The sequence below is a fragment of the Theropithecus gelada genome, chromosome 12, assembly GCF_003255815.1.
Source record: "Theropithecus gelada isolate Dixy chromosome 12, Tgel_1.0, whole genome shotgun sequence".
In the NCBI taxonomy this organism is placed as follows: domain Eukaryota; kingdom Metazoa; phylum Chordata; class Mammalia; order Primates; family Cercopithecidae; genus Theropithecus; species Theropithecus gelada.
This window is the reverse complement of record NC_037680.1, coordinates 511,920-528,443: the sequence shown is the minus strand read 5'-3', so window position 1 is coordinate 528,443 and position 16,524 is coordinate 511,920. Positions and strand designations below refer to the sequence as shown.

At 45.7% G+C, this 16,524-nt stretch overlaps 1 protein-coding gene across 1 annotated transcript in view; it reads right to left on the bottom strand.

Annotated features, from left to right (window-relative positions):
- PLEKHB2 (pleckstrin homology domain containing B2) overlaps nt 1-16,524 on the bottom strand; it is a 43,121-nt gene that overhangs the window by 24,062 nt on the left and 2,535 nt on the right. The gene's annotated exons all lie outside the window — the stretch shown is intronic.

Below are 16,524 nucleotides of genomic sequence, written 5' to 3'. Positions count from 1 at the left end.
GAGGTTGCAGTGAGCCGAGATCACGCTGCCACTGCACTCCAGCCTGGGTGACTCCGTCTCAAAAAAAAAAATTGCCAGGCTTGGTGGTGGGCACCTATAATCTTGCTACTCGGGAGGCTGAGGCAGGAGAATCACTTGAACCCGGGAGGGGGAGGTTGCGGTGAGCCGAGACACCACTACACTCCAGCTTGGGCGACAGAGTGAGACTGTCTCAAAAAAAAAAAAAAACAGAAGAAGAAGAAATATTCATAACCATATGGCAGCAAGGAGCTTATTTCCTTCACTTACAAAGTTCACACACATCATACAGAAAAGGCAATCATTTAGCAGTTCACAGAAAAGGAACACAAAGGACCAACAAACCCGTAAAAAGACACTGAATTTCCCACTCAATTCAACAGATAAAACTCCAGCTGTACAGTTAACTACTGTACCTATCAGGTGGGCAGAAATGAAAACCTCCAAGACACCAGCAAGGAGAAAGCACGATGGCAGAAAGAAAACTGCTGCAACCTTTCCAGAGGGAAATTTGATAAAACCTGTCGAAACTTTAATAGCTCACATACTTTGACCCAGCAGTCTCACCATGACTAGGAGTTTGCCTCACTATGTGCAGAGGTTCACCAACACGTACATACATATATATATTAAAAAACCACTTGCTGCAACATCACATATACTGCAGAAGCACGCCAACACGCCCCACGACGGAGGACTGCGGAGCGGGCACCTCCACACAGGACAGATCACCAGGCAGGCAAGGCGGAGGGGCATGTGCTGCAGGCCGCCTCCTGGGAGGAATCCTGAAACCTGTGAAGGATGTGTCTCTGGAAAAACAATGCGGCGATTCTGTGTGTGTCACACAACAAAGACGGTGACTGGTCCCATTACCCCTTCCTGTACTGTTTAAATTAGTTAACAATTTGCATGTTTGTTTTGTTTTGTTTTTTTGAGATGGAGTTTTGCTGCGATGCCCAGGCTGGAACGCAGTGGTGCAATCTCAGCTCACTGCAACCTCCGCCCTCCAGGTTCAAGCAATTTTCCTGTCTCAGCCTCCCTGAGTAGCTGGGACTACAGGCGCATGCCAACAAGCTCAGCTAATTTTTATATTTTTAATAAAGACGGGGGTTTCAGCACATTGGTCAGGCTGGTCTCAAACTCCTGACCTCAGGTGATCCACCTCCCTCGGCCTCCCAAAGCGCTGGGATTACAGGCATGAGCCACCACACCCAGCCCATTTCATTGTTTGAAATCATTAGTTATTATCTGGAAGCTGAGACTATGGGCCATTTTTGTTTTCTGCTTTAGCTTTTTTAGGTATTTCTTTAAGGCGCTAAGGTTTGTAAGGTGAGCAAAAGCCCAAATGGGCACCTCAGAAGAACAAATGTCTCTCATGTGGCTCCTTCCCCATATCTAAGCATGGCTGAATTCTCATCTTCCTCCAAACCTTTAACAAGAGCTCCACAAGCCTCAGTAACCCCATACCTCAGCATCTCCAAAAGCATGCACGCTGAGGCTTCTCGCTCTCTTTGCAGTTTTCTTCAATTCATCCTTTCTGTCCTTACCAAGAAAGGAAATGTTTTTCATTTTTCCCCTTTCTCTACTGCGTTTAGGTTCTCAAACATACAATCCCCAGCAAACAAAAGCCGGTCTCCCTGTCTCCCAGATGACGTGAACAGGGAAGCACACCGCTGCTCACTGTGCGGGCAGCCACCTTCTGACCATGAGGAACCAGCTGGGGCAGCCGACCCAGAGACAGCAGAGCTCACGCTGCTGAGCCACTGACTTCACCAACCCCCAAAACCCACCTTACCCAAGACTTTCCACTAAGCAGAATGATGGGTTTATCACTTAAGATGTTTGAATTTGGTTTCCTGCAACTTACAGCCTAAAACATCCCAAAACAATCATTTTACTTCCAAAAGGGTTTGAGGTGGAGAACTACCAGTATCATATTTTCATTAAACAAATATTCTTAGAGCACCTAACGTGTGTTCAGTCTTGTCTTAGACACTAAGGATACAGCAGTGACAAGGCCAAAATGCTACTCTCGTGTAGCTTAATACAGCAGAAGAAACAGGTGAGACAAAAAGGAAAGAATGCTGTAGACAGCATCACATCCGTGCAGTGGTGTTATTAACCCAGAACACAAAAAAAGAGAGGGCAAAGTACGTACGCATTCACGTCAAATCCTAGATATTTACATTCATACTACAGCTTCCTGCATCCATAATGTGAATTCTCAGTATATATCATATGAAAAAAAAATAAATGGGAACAGGCTAAAAATTACTAGAAAACGTACTGATAACTACCTAGTCACAACAAACACAAAACCTGACTGAAACGCAGCCATACAACTTCGCTGGTGGTTATGGGACACAGTGAATATAAAAATGTGGAGTAACAGAAAGGAGTCTCCTCAATGTCTGTGGTGAATTTCTTTACATTTTTAATGGGTTTTTTTGTCTGTTTCTTTGTCTGCGCTGTCACCCAGGCTGGAGTGCGATGATCTCGGCTCGCTGCAGCCTCCACCTCCCAGGTTCAAGCGATTCTCCTGCCTCAGCCTCCCGAGTAGCTAGAATTTCAGGCGTGTGCCATCACACCCAGCTAATTTTTGTATTTTAAGTAGAGACAGGATTTCGCCATGTTGGCCAGGCAATCCACCCGCCTCAGCCTCTCAAAGTGCTGGGATTACAGGTGTGAGCCACCATGGCCAGCCTTCTAATGGTTCCTGATATTAATTTGGCTACATCTGCTATCTTTTTTTCTTTTTTTTTTTTTTGGACAGAGTTTAGCTCTGTCACCCAGACTGGAGTGCAATGGCACTATCTAGGCTCACTGCAACCTCCGCCTCCGAGGTTCAAGTGATTCTCGTGCCTCAGCCTCCCAAGTAGCTGCAATTACAGGTGTCACCACAGCCAGCTAATTTTTGCAATTTTAGTGGAGAGAGGCTTTCACCATGTTGGCCAGGATGGTCTCGAACTCCTGACCTCAAGTGATCCGCCTGCTCTGACCTCTCAAAGTGCTGGGATTACAAGCATGAGCCACTGCACCCAGTCTCCTATCATTCTTAATGGTTACAATGTCAGACTAGTGTAACACTGAGATTAAGAATGGTTTCATTTATTCAAAGGCCTTTAAGAATCTGAGCCCAACAACCCTACATGCCGTAAGATGAGCACTACCACCATTGGCACCCATGAGGATAAAGAGGTTTTTTTGCCTTTGTTTTTGAGACAGAGTCTCACTCAGTCATCCAGGCTGGAGTGCAGTGGCATGATCTTGGCTCACTACAATCTCTGCCTCCTGGGTTCAAGCAATTCTCCTGCCTCAGTTTCCCAAGTAGCTGGGATTACAAGCACCCACCACCACACCCAGCTAATTTTTGTATTTTTAGTAGAGACCGGGTTTCGCCACGTTGACCAGGCTGGTCTCGAACTCCTAACCTCAGGTGATCTGCCCACCTTGGCCTCCTGAAGTGCTGGGATTACAAGCATGAGCCACTGCGCCCAGCCGATAAAGAGTTAAAACAGAGTTTTAAGTAAAACCTTAAGGACCCAGAGATTTCCTGGTATCTCTGAGTATTTGGTACTAATTGTGTGAGTCAACATCTGATTTGCCAGATTATATGGTTTGGCTCTGTGTCCCCACCCAAAATCTCATGTTGAATTGTAATCCCCAGTGTTGGCAGAGGGGCCTGGTGGGAGGTGACTGGATCATGGGGGCAGCTATCCCTGTTGCTGGTCTTGTGATAGATTTCTCAGGAGATCTAGTTATTTATAAGTGTGTTCATTCTCTCCTACTGTCACATGAAAACACACCTGCTTCCCCTTCGCCTTCTGCCAAGATTTTAAGTTTTCTGAGGACTCCACAGCCACGCCTCCTGTACAGTCTGCAGAACTCTGAGTCGATTAAACCTCTGTTCTTCATAAATTACCCAGTCTCAGGTAGTTCTTTAAAGGAGTGTGAGAATAGACTAATACAACAAATGTTGTGCATATGTTTTCTTTGGTGTTTCCTTGAGGTAAGACTGGGTTTCTCTTACTTTTCAGACAGTTGAGTCTCAAGGGATGGCAACAAGGAGAAACTGAACGGTAGACTTGGAAATCAATTCAGGCCACTTGAGTAAGATTCAAAAAGAAAAAAGAAATGGAAATGTCTACATCTAGAGGACATTATAAACATATCTTTCGTGTGCCTACATAAAATAACTCAAAACTATTAGAGAAAGGGGAAATCAGATTATGAGACAGAAAAGAACTTAAACTGGAATCAGCAACAGAAACTCTTGACTTTTTAAAAGAGTAATTCCTCTGCTGACTCAAGTAGCTTCTTATCTCATGTCATCCTGTCTATCTCTCCTCATTCTGTGGAACAATCTCATGTACCTCCCAGAGCCCAGATTTTCATCTCTAACACTAGTCTCCTCTAAAAGAAGCCAGTACTCTTTGAAAATGAGCTAGTTACAGTTTAGGGGCAGGATATCTTATTACCAAAAAGCACAGATGCTTTCAAGAGTGCCTTCAGAAAGCGTCAAGAAGCCACTCAGGTGAAGAAAGAGCATCTAATGGCTAAATTGTGACACAAGTGTAAAATTCAAAGTAAAAATTACAGTTCATTACAAGCAAGGCTGAAAGGCACCTTGGGTATAAGATGACTAAAACGAGATATATTACAGTAGAATGTGTTAGAGAAAAGATATACCTTCTGCTCAGGTGCGGTAGCTCACGCCTGTAATCCCAGCACTTTGGGAGGCCGAGGCAGAAGAATCGCTTGAACCTGGGAAGCAGAGGTTGCAGTGAGTCAAGATCGTACCACTGCACTCTAGCCTGGCAAAAGAGTGAGAGTCCATCTCAAAAAAAAAACAACAACAACAACAAAAGACATACCTTCTGATAATGGTTTGGCTGTATTCCCACCCAAATCTCACCCTGAATTGTAATAATCCCCACATGTCAACAGTGAGGCCAGGAGGAGATAACTGAATCATGGGGGCAGTTCCCCTCATACTGTTCTCATGGTAGTGAACAAGTCTCACAAGATCTGATAGTGTTATAAATGGGAGTTCCCCGCACAAGTTCTCTTGCCTGCCACTATGTAAGACATGACTTTGTTCCTCATTTGCCTTCCACCATGATTGTGAGGCTCCCCCAGCCATGTGAACTGTGAGTCAACTAAACTTCCTTCCTGTTTTTTTTTTTTTTGAGATGGAGTCTCGCTCTGTCGCCCAGGCCAGAGTGCAGTGGCGCAATCTCGGCTCACTGCAACCTCCACCTCCCGGGTTCACACCATTCTCCTGTCTCAGTCTCCCGAGTAGCACGGACTACAGGTGCCCACCACCACGCCCCACTAATTTTTTTGTATTTTTTTAGTGGAGACGGGGTTTCACCATGTTAGCCAGGATGGTCTCAATCTCCTGACCTCGTGATCTGCTCACCTTGGCCTCCCAAAGTGCTGGGATTACAGGCATGAGTCACTGCGCCCAGCCACCTCCTTCTTTTATAAATCACCCAGTCTTGGGTATATCTTTATTAGCAGCATGAGAACAGACTAATACAGTAAATTGGTACCAGTACAGCAGAATGCTACTGTAAAGATAACTAAAAATGTGGAAGCAACTTTGAAACTGGGTAAAAGGCAGAGGTTGGAACAGTTTGGAGGGCTGAGAAGAAGACAGGAAGATGTGGGAAAGTTTGGAACTTCCTAAAGACTTGCTGAGTGGCCCTGACCAAAATGCTGACAGTGATATGGACAATAAGGTCCAGGCTGCAGTGGGCTCAGATGGAGATGAGGAACTAGATGGGAACTGGAGTAAAGATCACCATTGCTATGTAAAGAGACTGGTGGTATTTTGTCTCTGTCCTAGAGGCCTGTGGAAGTTTGAACTTGAGAGAGATGATTTAGGGTATCTAGCAAAAGAAATTTCTAAGCAGCAAAGCATTCAAGAGGAAGCAGAGCATAAAAGTTTGGAAAATTTGCCGACCGATGATGCAACAGAAAAGAAAAATCCATTTTCTGGGGAGAAATTCAAGCCTGCTGCAGAAATTTGCATAAGTAATAAGAAGCCCAGGCCGGGCGCGGTGGCTCAAGCCTGTAATCCCAGCACTTTGGGAGGCCGAGACGGGTGGATCACGAGGTCAGGAGATCGAGACCATCCTGGCTAACACGGTGAAACCTCTTCTCTACTAAAAAAATACAAAAACTAGCCGGGCGAGGTGGCGGGCACCTGTAGTCCCAGCTACTCGGGAGGCTGAGGCAGGAGAATGGCGTGAACCCGGGAGGAGGAGCTTGCAGTGAGCTGAGATCTGGCCACTGCACTCCAGCCTGGGCGACAGAGCGAGACTCTGTCTCAAAAAAAAAAAAAAAAAAAAAAAAAGAGGCCCAATGTTAACCACCAAGACAACAGGCAAAATGTCTCCAGGGCAGGGCTGGACAGTGGCTCACTGGTAGGTCACGCCTATAATCCCAACACTTTCAGAGGCCCAGGCGGGCGGATCACGAGGTCAGGAGATCGAGACCATCCTGGCTAACACGGTAAAACCCCGTCTCTACTAAAAATACAAAAAAGTGGTGGGCACCTGTAGTCCCAGCTACTCAGGAGGCTGAGGCAGGAGAATGGCATGAACTCGGGAAGTGGAGCTTGCAGTAAGCCAAGACTGCGCCACTGCACTCCAGCCTGGGGGACAGAGCGAGACTCCGTCTCAAAAAAAAAAAAAAAAAAGTCTCCAGGGCATGTCAGAAACCTTTGCAGCAGCCACTGCCATCACAGGTCCGGAGGACTAAAAGGAAAAAATGGTTTTGCAGGTTAGGCCCAGGGCCCCCCTGCTGTGTGCAGCCTCGGTACTTGGTGCCTTGTCCCAGCTGCTACTGCAGTGGCTAAAAGGGGCCAAGGTACAGCTCAGGCTGTGGTTTCAGAGGGTGCAAGCCCCAAGCCTTGGCAGCTTTCATGTGGTGTTGATCCTGCAGGTGCACAGAAGTCAAGAATTGAGATTTGGGAACCCCCATCTAGATTTCAGAAGTTGTATGGAAATGCCTGGAGGTCCAGGCAGAAGTTTGCTGCAGGAGTAGGGCCCTCATGGAGAACCTCTACTAGGGCAGTGTGGAAGGGAAATATGGGGTTGGAGCCCCCACACAGAGTCTCCACTGGGGCACTATTTACTGGAGCTGTGAGAAGAGGGCCACTGTCCTCCAGACCCCAGAATGGTACATCCACCGACAACTTGCACTCTGCACCTGGAAAGCTGCAGACACTCAATGCCAGCCAGTGAAAGCTGCCAAAAGGGGGTCTGTACCCTGCAAAGCTACATGGGTGGAGCTGCCCAAGGTCATGGGAGCCCACCTCTTACATCAGCATGACCTGGATGTGAGACATGGAGTCAAGGGAGATCATTCTGGAGCTTCAAGATTTGACTGCCCTGGCTAGGCTCAGTGGCTCACACCTGTAATCTCTGCACTTTGGGAGGCCGAGGCAGGCAGATTGCCTCAGGTCAGGAGTTTGAGACCAGCCTGACTCACATGGTGAAACCTTGTCTCTACTAAAAATATAAAAATTAGCTGGGCATAGTGGTGGGCACCTGTAATCCCAGCTACTCAGAAGTCTGAGGCAGAAGAATCGCTTGAACCCGGGAGGTGGAGGTTGCAGTGAGCCAAGACCAGGTCATTGCACTCTAGCCTGGGCAACAAGAGTGAAACTCTGTCTCAAAAAAAAAAAAAAAAAAAAAAGGTTTGACTGCCCCATTGGATTTCGGACTTGCATGGGGCCTGCAGTCCCTTCGTTCTGGCCAATTTCTCCCATTTGGAACAGGTGTATTTACCCAATGGCTGTACCCCCACAGTATCTAGGGAGTAACTAACTTGCTTTTGATTTTACAGGCTCATAGGCGGAAGAGACCTGCTTTATCTCAGATGAGACTTTGGACTGTGGACTTCTGAGTTAATGCTAAAATGAGTTAAGACTTTGGGGAACTATTGGGAAGGCATGATTGGTTTTGAAATGTGAGGACATGAGATTTGGCAGGGACCTGGGCAGAATCATATGGTTTGGCTGTGTCTCCACCCAAATCTCCCCTTGAATTGCAAAAATCCCTATGTGTCAAGGGCGGGGCCAAGGGACGGTAACTGAATCTTGGGGGCAGTTTTTCCCCCATACTGGTCTCATGGTAGTAAGTCTCACAAGATCAGATGGTTTAATAAATGGGAGTTCCCTTGCACAAGCTCTCTCGCCCACTGCCATGTAAGACATAACTTTGCTCCTCATTTGTCTTCCACAATGAGAGTGAGGCCTCCCCAGCCATGTGGAACTGTGAGTCAATTAAACCTCTTTCCTTTATAAATTACCCAGTCTTCATTAGCATGTCTTCATTAGTATGTCTTCATTAGCAGCTTAAGAACAGACTAATACACCTTCCAATATGAGTTCAATTTCACACAGTTGAGGACAGCGGGTTTGATTTAAAAAAAAAAAAAAAAAAGGTTGAAACACTTGAAACACTTTGATAATTGTGTAATAGCCTCTCATTGGATAATGCAAATGGTTACTATGTTAATATAGGAGTCATTTGTTGCATTTACTATCTAAATGTTGGGATTTCCCTTTTAAGACAAAAAGACTAGACTTCTGAGTTGAGAGCTCATGTGTACTGAAACCTGGATAGCAGGGGAGACTGCAGGTGCAGGCTTTGAGCCAGCCTAAACTCAAGCTGCTGGAGAGAAATGGCCCTGGGGAAACCAACCATGGATTCACACAGTAAGGAATACGTTGGTTTTGGGAATACACCGGTTTTAGTGACTTACACAGCTGAGCAAGCACTTACACACCAATCTCCAGAAGTCAGAAGAAAACAAGGGGATATATAATAAAAGTTCTGCGACACTGGACACCTCCTAAGGTACCTGTGGTACCTTCACCTGGATCAGACAGTATCATCACTTGGACACTGTCACTTAACTAACATGCCCTTCAGCCTCCCAGAGACTTACGTATCACTACTGCACAGGCATCCCCTCCCTTCCACCTCCCTATCAGCCTAGACCAATTCCTGGTCCTGATCTGGCTGGCCTGCCCTGCCTGGAGGTTACCTAGGACCCAAGCCTCAAAGGGAAAAACAAAAAAGGCAGACTTTAAACATCCAGCTTTCTGTTCTTCTCTCTCCCTATGTATTTCTAGAGAATTAATATTTCTTGTCACTCAACACTACAGTTCACAGGGGAGTTATTTTAAAAGGGAGAAGACACAAGAGTGGCACTAAAACATGGATCCAAGACAAAAGGAACACCAAGCTGGGCGGTGGCTCACACCTGTAATCCCAGCATTTGGGAGGCTGAGGTGGGCAGATCACCCCAGGTCAGGGGTTCGAGACCAGCTTGGCCAGCGTGGTGAAACCCTGTCTCTACTAAAAATACAAAAATTAGCTGGGTGTTGTGGCGGGTGCCTGTAATCCCAGCTACTTGGGAAGCTGAGGCAGGAGAATCGCTTGAATCCAGGAGGAGGAGGTTGCAGTGAGCCGAGATCGCACCACTTCACTACAGCTTGGGCGAAAGAGCAAAACTCCGTCTCAAAAAAAAAAAAGAAAAAAGAAACACCAGTAATGTGAAGCTCGACATGCAGGTGATTGCTCTATTTCCAGTGTTAATGATGAATTTGTAAGAAGCACAGATGGCTAGCTCCACTCCCTCCTGAAATGCAACTAAAATGAGAGTTAAGGAGAAAACAAGCCATAAATCCACAAAGAGAACAGCAGCAGACAAAAGCAGATGAGACACAACATTTTGAAGGTTCTAAGACAAACAGACAAGTGGCAACTAACATAAAATATGGCCACTTCTACTCTGTCATGTGCTAACAGAAGCCAAAACACAGCAAGCCAACTCCTGCCACATAAAAATAGATTCAGAAACTGGAGGTAAGATAATTCTAAAGGTGGGGGAGAAATCACGAGAATTAATGGAAAGTCTTCAAAGGGGTCACCTGGCAACCACCCATGTAGACAGGGACCCTCCCTGATCCTGAAGATGATGTCTCTGGAGACTGGGCGTGGCCACACAACACACAGCTCAAAGTGACAGGCCACACTTAGAAGGAGAATATAGTCTGCGCAAGTCAAATTCTCTATCTTCTTCCTTACTTCCCAGACTCTAGCTCTGAGCAAAGGCACAGTCCCAAGAGGAAAGGTTCACTGATACTGACAACTGGGTGTTCTGTAATGAAAAAGCCAATCTTTGCCTAACACCCTCCAGGGAAGCTCACTAAGAGATAGACTTGAAGCAAACACACAGACTTCCAATCAGCTTTTCAGTACCTCTCTGAAGTAGGAATACAGAGCAAGCATCATCAGTCTGAGTGGAAAAAGATACTATTTTTCCTCTGCTCTCACATCACAACAATCAACATAGAAGACTTCAGTGACAAAATGCGTCAGGGTTTCTCCCCACATACCAAGCAAGAAATCAATTATGCAGCAAGCCCATGCCCAGTGTCGCGTGTCTATAATCCCAACACTTTAGGAGGCGAAGGTGGGGGGACCACTTGAGCTCAGGAGTTTGAGACCAGCCTGGGCAACATGGTGAAACTCCAACCATACAAAAATTAGCGGGGCATGGTGGCGCACACCTGTAGTCCCAGCTACTCCGGGGCTGAGGTAAGAGGACCACTTGAGCCTGGGATGCGGAGGTTGCAGTGAGCCGTGATCACACCACTACATTCCAGCCTGGGCAAGAGTGAGACCCAGTCTCAAAAAAAAAAAAAAATTATTCAGCGAACACCAACTAGATGTTCTGCAATTCAGCTGTCACACTATCTACCTGGAGATAGCATCAGATCCCACAGGTGAGGGCTCAGTCCCACAAGACTGCCCACCCTTCAGACACCAGCTGCAAGCCAGGGCCTGTGGAACATGTGATCAACTAGCTTCAAGTCAGTGAAAAAGAAAAGTAGCTCAGAGCAATCTGAAGAACATACAGCCGGCAAAGTGTAGAAAACGGGTCTTTAGTTACCACAGCCCCAAACATGCTCAGGGTTAACCGTGTAAAGGAACTTGGGGTTTTTTCTATCTTCCCTTTCCTGTAGTTTCCAGACAAGCTGATAAATTACCAAGACAGTTACTACAAGTTACACAATGTGACCCTCAACCATTTTCTTCATGTTCCTGGAATGTGTGATACAAAGAACAATATACAGCCAACCAATAGTTTATGTTCAACTTAGAAACTCTCCCCATTTTTGCCCTTTAAAATCCCACTTGTAACTGTTGCTACACGAAGCATATATTCAGGGCAACTTGAATCTATGCTTCCCAGGATGCTGTCCTCAAATCTGGCCTAAATAAACTCTCTATTTATAGTAATTTTTGCTTTAGTTCTTTCTTTAGGTCTATTAGAATTCCCAAACCTCCCTGTGTATAATTTGCTAGAGCAGCTCACAAAATTCAGGTAAACAATGACTTACATTTACCAGTTTATTACAAAGGGTATTACAAGGACACAGACGAAGTGATGCATAGGGCAAGGTGTTAGTGTCCCGGCCTCTCCAGGCACACCACCCTCCCTCCAGGAACGGCCAGGTGTTCGGCTGTTCTGGAAGCTCTCCGAACCCAATCCTTTTGGGTTTTTATGGAGGCTTCATCACGTTAGCATGACTGATTACACCAACAGCCACTGGTGGTCAACATCACCTTGAACCCTTCTCTTTCCTCGAAGGCTGCGGGGCAGACATGAAAGTTCCAGCCCTCGAATGCCGCATGGGTGTTTCAGATGACCAGCCCCCATCCTGAAGGGAGTCTGCAGTCCATCAATCAATCACTAGCATACAAAAAGACATCATTTTGGAGAGTTTAAGGATTGTATTAAATAGGAGTTGTAAGGCAGGAAATGAGGTCAAAGACCAAATAAACATTTCACAGTATCACAATCAGACATTGGAGAAAAATCTAGACCACAAAAGATAGAGATTAAAGGCCGGGCGCAGTGGCTCAAGCCTGTAATCCCAGCACTTTGGGAGGCCGAGACGGGCGGATCATGAGGTCAGGAGATCAAGACCATCCTGGCTAACACGGTGAAACCCCGTCTCTACTAAAAAAATACAAAAAACTAGCCGGGCGAGGTGGCGGGCGCCTGTAGTCCCAGCTACTTGGGAGGCTGAGGCAGGAGAATGGCGTAAACCCCGGAGGCGGAGTTTGCAGCGAGCTGAGATTGGCCACTGCACTCCAGCCTGGGCGACAGAGCGAGACTCCGTCTCAAAAAAAAAAGAAAAAGATAGAGACTAAAGAAAATAAAATTTTAAAGAAAAAAACCTCACAAGAATCACAAACAATGCTCGGTACAAAAGAAAACTTCAAAAATATTACTTTACAGCCAGCCACAGTGGTTCATGCCTGTAATGCCAACACTTTAGGAGGCCAAGGCGGGTGGATGACTTGAGGTCAGGAGTTTGAGACCAGTCTGGCCAACATGGTGAAACCCCGTCTATACTAAAAACACAAAAATTAGCCGGGCATGGTGGCAGGCTCCTGTAGTCCTAGCTACTCAGGAGGCTGAGGCAGAAGAATCGCTAGAACCAGGGAGGCAGAGGTTGCAGTGAGCTGCAATCGTGCCACTGTACTCCAGCCCAGGCAACAGAGGGAGACTCCATTTCAAAAAAAAAAAAAAAAAAACACAAGAAAAAAAAAGAAATATTCAGAGCTCTCAATTAAAAATAATAACCAAAATTAAAAATTCAATACAAGAGTTGAAAAGATCAAGATGAAAGAAATCTCTCTGAAATGAAGAGTGAAAAAAAAAAGACCAAGAGATGGAAAAAAAGTACAGGATGGGCCTGGAATATAAAATATTCTGCTGGCTGGGCACAGTGGCTCACACCTGTTAATCACAGCACTTTGGGAGGCCGAGGCGGGTAGATCACTTGGGGTCAGGAGTTCAAGACAAGCCTGGCCAATATGGTGAAACCCTGTCTCTACTAAAAATACAAAAATTAGCCGGGCATGGTGGCACACACCTGTAGTCCCAGCTACTCGGGAGGCTGAGGCAGGAGAATCACTTCAACCCAAGAGACGGAGGTTGCAGTGAACTGAGATCGCACCACTGCACTCCAGCCTGGGCATCACAGCGAGACTCCATTTCAAAAAAAAATTCTGCTTATAGGAGAATTTGCTAAATGAACCACAGAGGAAAGAGCAGAGAAATCATATCATATAGCCATTTCCCGCAACAAGATAACACATTTCTAGATTCAAAAGCTCCAATGAGTGTACAGCATGATGAATTTTAAAAGATCCTCCGTAAGTAGGATGACTGAAATTTCGGAACATCATTTAGGATGACTGAAATTTTGGAACATCAGGGACAAAGAAGAGAACCTAAAAACTTCCCAAAGAAAAAAGCATATATAAAGAATCAACAATCGGCAAGGTACAGGACGTCTAGAGCAATACCTTTAAAATGTTAAGGGAAAATAGTTATTTCCAAGTCAGAATTCCATACCCAGTCAAATTACTAATCAAGGCCAGGCATGGTGGCTCTTGTCTGTAATCCCAACACTTTGGGAGGCCAAGGTGGGAGAATCGCTTCAGCCCAGAAGTTTGAGACCAACCCAGCAACACAGTGAGACACTATCTCAACAAAAAAATAAGAAGTTAGCTGGGCATAGTGGTGCACGCCTGTAGTCCCACCTACACAGGAGACTGAGGTGGGAAGATCGCTCGAGCCCAGGAGGTTGAAGCACAGTGAGCCATGAATCATCATGTCACTGCACTCCAGCCTGGGTGACAGAGTAGGACTCTGTCTTCAGCTGGCAGGGGAGGAAATTCCCAGAAAGGCAGCTGTGCAGAAGGACTAGGGAAAGAAAAAAAAAACAGTCCAGACTGGAGAAGGACCGATACTACAGGGGAGAAAAAAGTCACTGACAAATTTCCCACAAGTTTTTCACTCATTGGTGAATTGAAGAGTTTTACAAGGCAGCAAAAGTCTTCTATGATCAGAAGTCAAAAGATTACATATAAATCAATAGCAATTGGCCAGGCGCGGTGGCTCAAGCCTGTAATCCCAGCACTTTGGGAGGCCGAGACGGGCGGATCACGAGGTCAGGAGATCGAGACCATCCTGGCTAACACGGTGAAACCCCGTCTCTACTTAAAAAAATACAAAAAACTAGCCGGGCGAGATGGCGGGCGCCTGTAGTCCCAGCTACTTGGGAGGCTGAGGCAGGAGAATGGCGTAAACCCGGGAGGCGGAGCTTGCAGTGAGCCGAGATCCGGACACTGCACTCCAGCCCTAGCGACAGAACCAAACTCCGTCTCAAAAAAATAAATAAATAAATAAATAGCAATTTTACCATATCCACAAAAATACTTTTTTTTTTTTTGGGACGGAGTCTCACTCTGTCGCCCAGGCTGGAGTGCAGTGGGGCGATCTTGGCTCACTGCAAGCTCCTTCTCCCGTGTTCACACCATTCTCCTGCCTCAGCCTCCCGCGTAGCTGGGACTACAGGCACCCACCACCACCCCGGCTAATGTTTTTGTATGTTTAGTAGAGACGGGGTTTCACCATGTTAGCCAGGCTGGTTTCAAACTACTGACCTCAGGCGATCCATCCGCCTCAGCTTCCCAAAGTGCTGGGATTACAGGCGTGAGCCACCGCGCCTGGCTTATTTGGTCTTTCGATCTATGTACATGTATTATTTTGATAAATGTAAACATGTCAGCAATAACCTGAATTATCTTCAACTATACCAAAACAAAAAACCAACCTAAATTCATCTACCTACTTGAAGCTTCCAACAGTGTCCTGCTTTCGTCTTTAAACTGGGGAGAGAAATTTAGAGAGTATCTTTAGAAAAAAATTATAAAGCATGATTTTGGTCACATTTTGTTTTGTTTTTGTAGAGGCGAGGTTTCACTATGTTGTCCTAGCTGGTCTCGAACTCCTGGGCGCAAGGTCTTCCATCTCAGCCTCCCAAAGTTCTGGGATTACAGGTGTGAGCCACTGCAGCCAGCCCATCATATGCTTTTGAAAATTCACGGAACCTAGTGTTTGTGTATAAGCTTTAGAGTTAAAAGACCTATGTTCAAATCCTGACTCAACTGGGCAAGTTACTTTTCCAAGTCTAGTTTTCTGATCTATAAAATGAGAATTCCCACCACCTACTTGACAGGATGTTTGGAAAATTAGGTGAAATAATACATAAGTATTTGGCATGATGCCTCAGTTACTAGAACTCGATAAATGGTAGCTGCTTTGACAGCAATTAATACTATTTACTACTATTATTAGTCTTACTTATTTTCCCCCGACCAAAATTTGCCTAGAACATTCTAGAACAAGCTCGTCCGACTCGTGGCCCCAGCCCAGGACAGCTGTGAATGCAGCCCAATACAGATTTGTAAACTTTCTTAAAACGTTATGAGATTTTTTTGCAATTTTATTTTTTAGTGCATCAGCTATCATTAGTGCTAGTGTGTTTTATGTGTGGCCTTCTTCCAATGTGGCCCAAGAAAGCCGAAAGACTGGACAGCCCTGTTCCAGAAGAAACGACGACATCAAGCTGCTTCTCAAATGGCTCAGAAGACTTCTGTTTGTTGGCCTTAGAGTGCTGCATTTCACACCACTCCATTACGTATTTCAACATTTCACTATTTATACACTGGAGCAAAACGGAATGCATAAACTAAAACTCATCAGAGAAACACTAAGCCCTAGCTGTTGGTCTCTAGAGAATAAAATACCAGCAAACTAGCTGCAAAAGAACATTGTTTTTACGCCAATAAAACCTATACAGGCCGGGCGCGGTGGCTCAAGCCTGTAATCCCAGCACTTTGGGAGGCCGAGGCGGGTGGATCACAAGGTCAGGAGATCGAGACTATCCTGGCTAACATGGTGAAACCCCGTCTCTACTAAAAATACAAAAAACTAGCCGGGCATGGTGGCGGGCGCCTGTAGTCTCAGCTACTTGGGAGGCTGAGGCGGGAGAATAGCGTGAACCCGGGAGGCGGAGCTTGCAGTGAGCCGAGATCACGCCACTGCACTCCACCCTGGGAGACACAGCGAGACTCCGTCTCAAAAAAAAAAAAAAAAAAAAAAAAAACCTATACAAAGCTTTAAAATATAAGCCATATTCAACTATTTAAATTATTTTAAATTTGAATTTGTATCTCCTTGAAAGCATTGAATCGAAACAGACAACAGATGGACAAAAAATACCACCTTTGGAATCTGACAGTTCTAAGCCTGAAGCCTACTTTGCCTTCTACTCACTAGTATGACCTTGATCAAGATTCTAAACCTCTCTAAGCCTCAGTTTTCTTACCTGTATGACAAGGCACAACCAATTACTTCATGGGGTTATTGTGACAATTAAAGGAGATATGTCCAAACAGCCCTGTAGTAGATTGTCCAGAAGTCAGAACTGGCCAGGCACGGTGGCTCACGACTATAATTCCAACACTTTGGGAGGCCGAGGCAGGTGGATCACCTGAGGTCAGGAGTTCAAGACCAGGTTGACCAACATAGTAAAACCCCATCTCTACTAAAAAT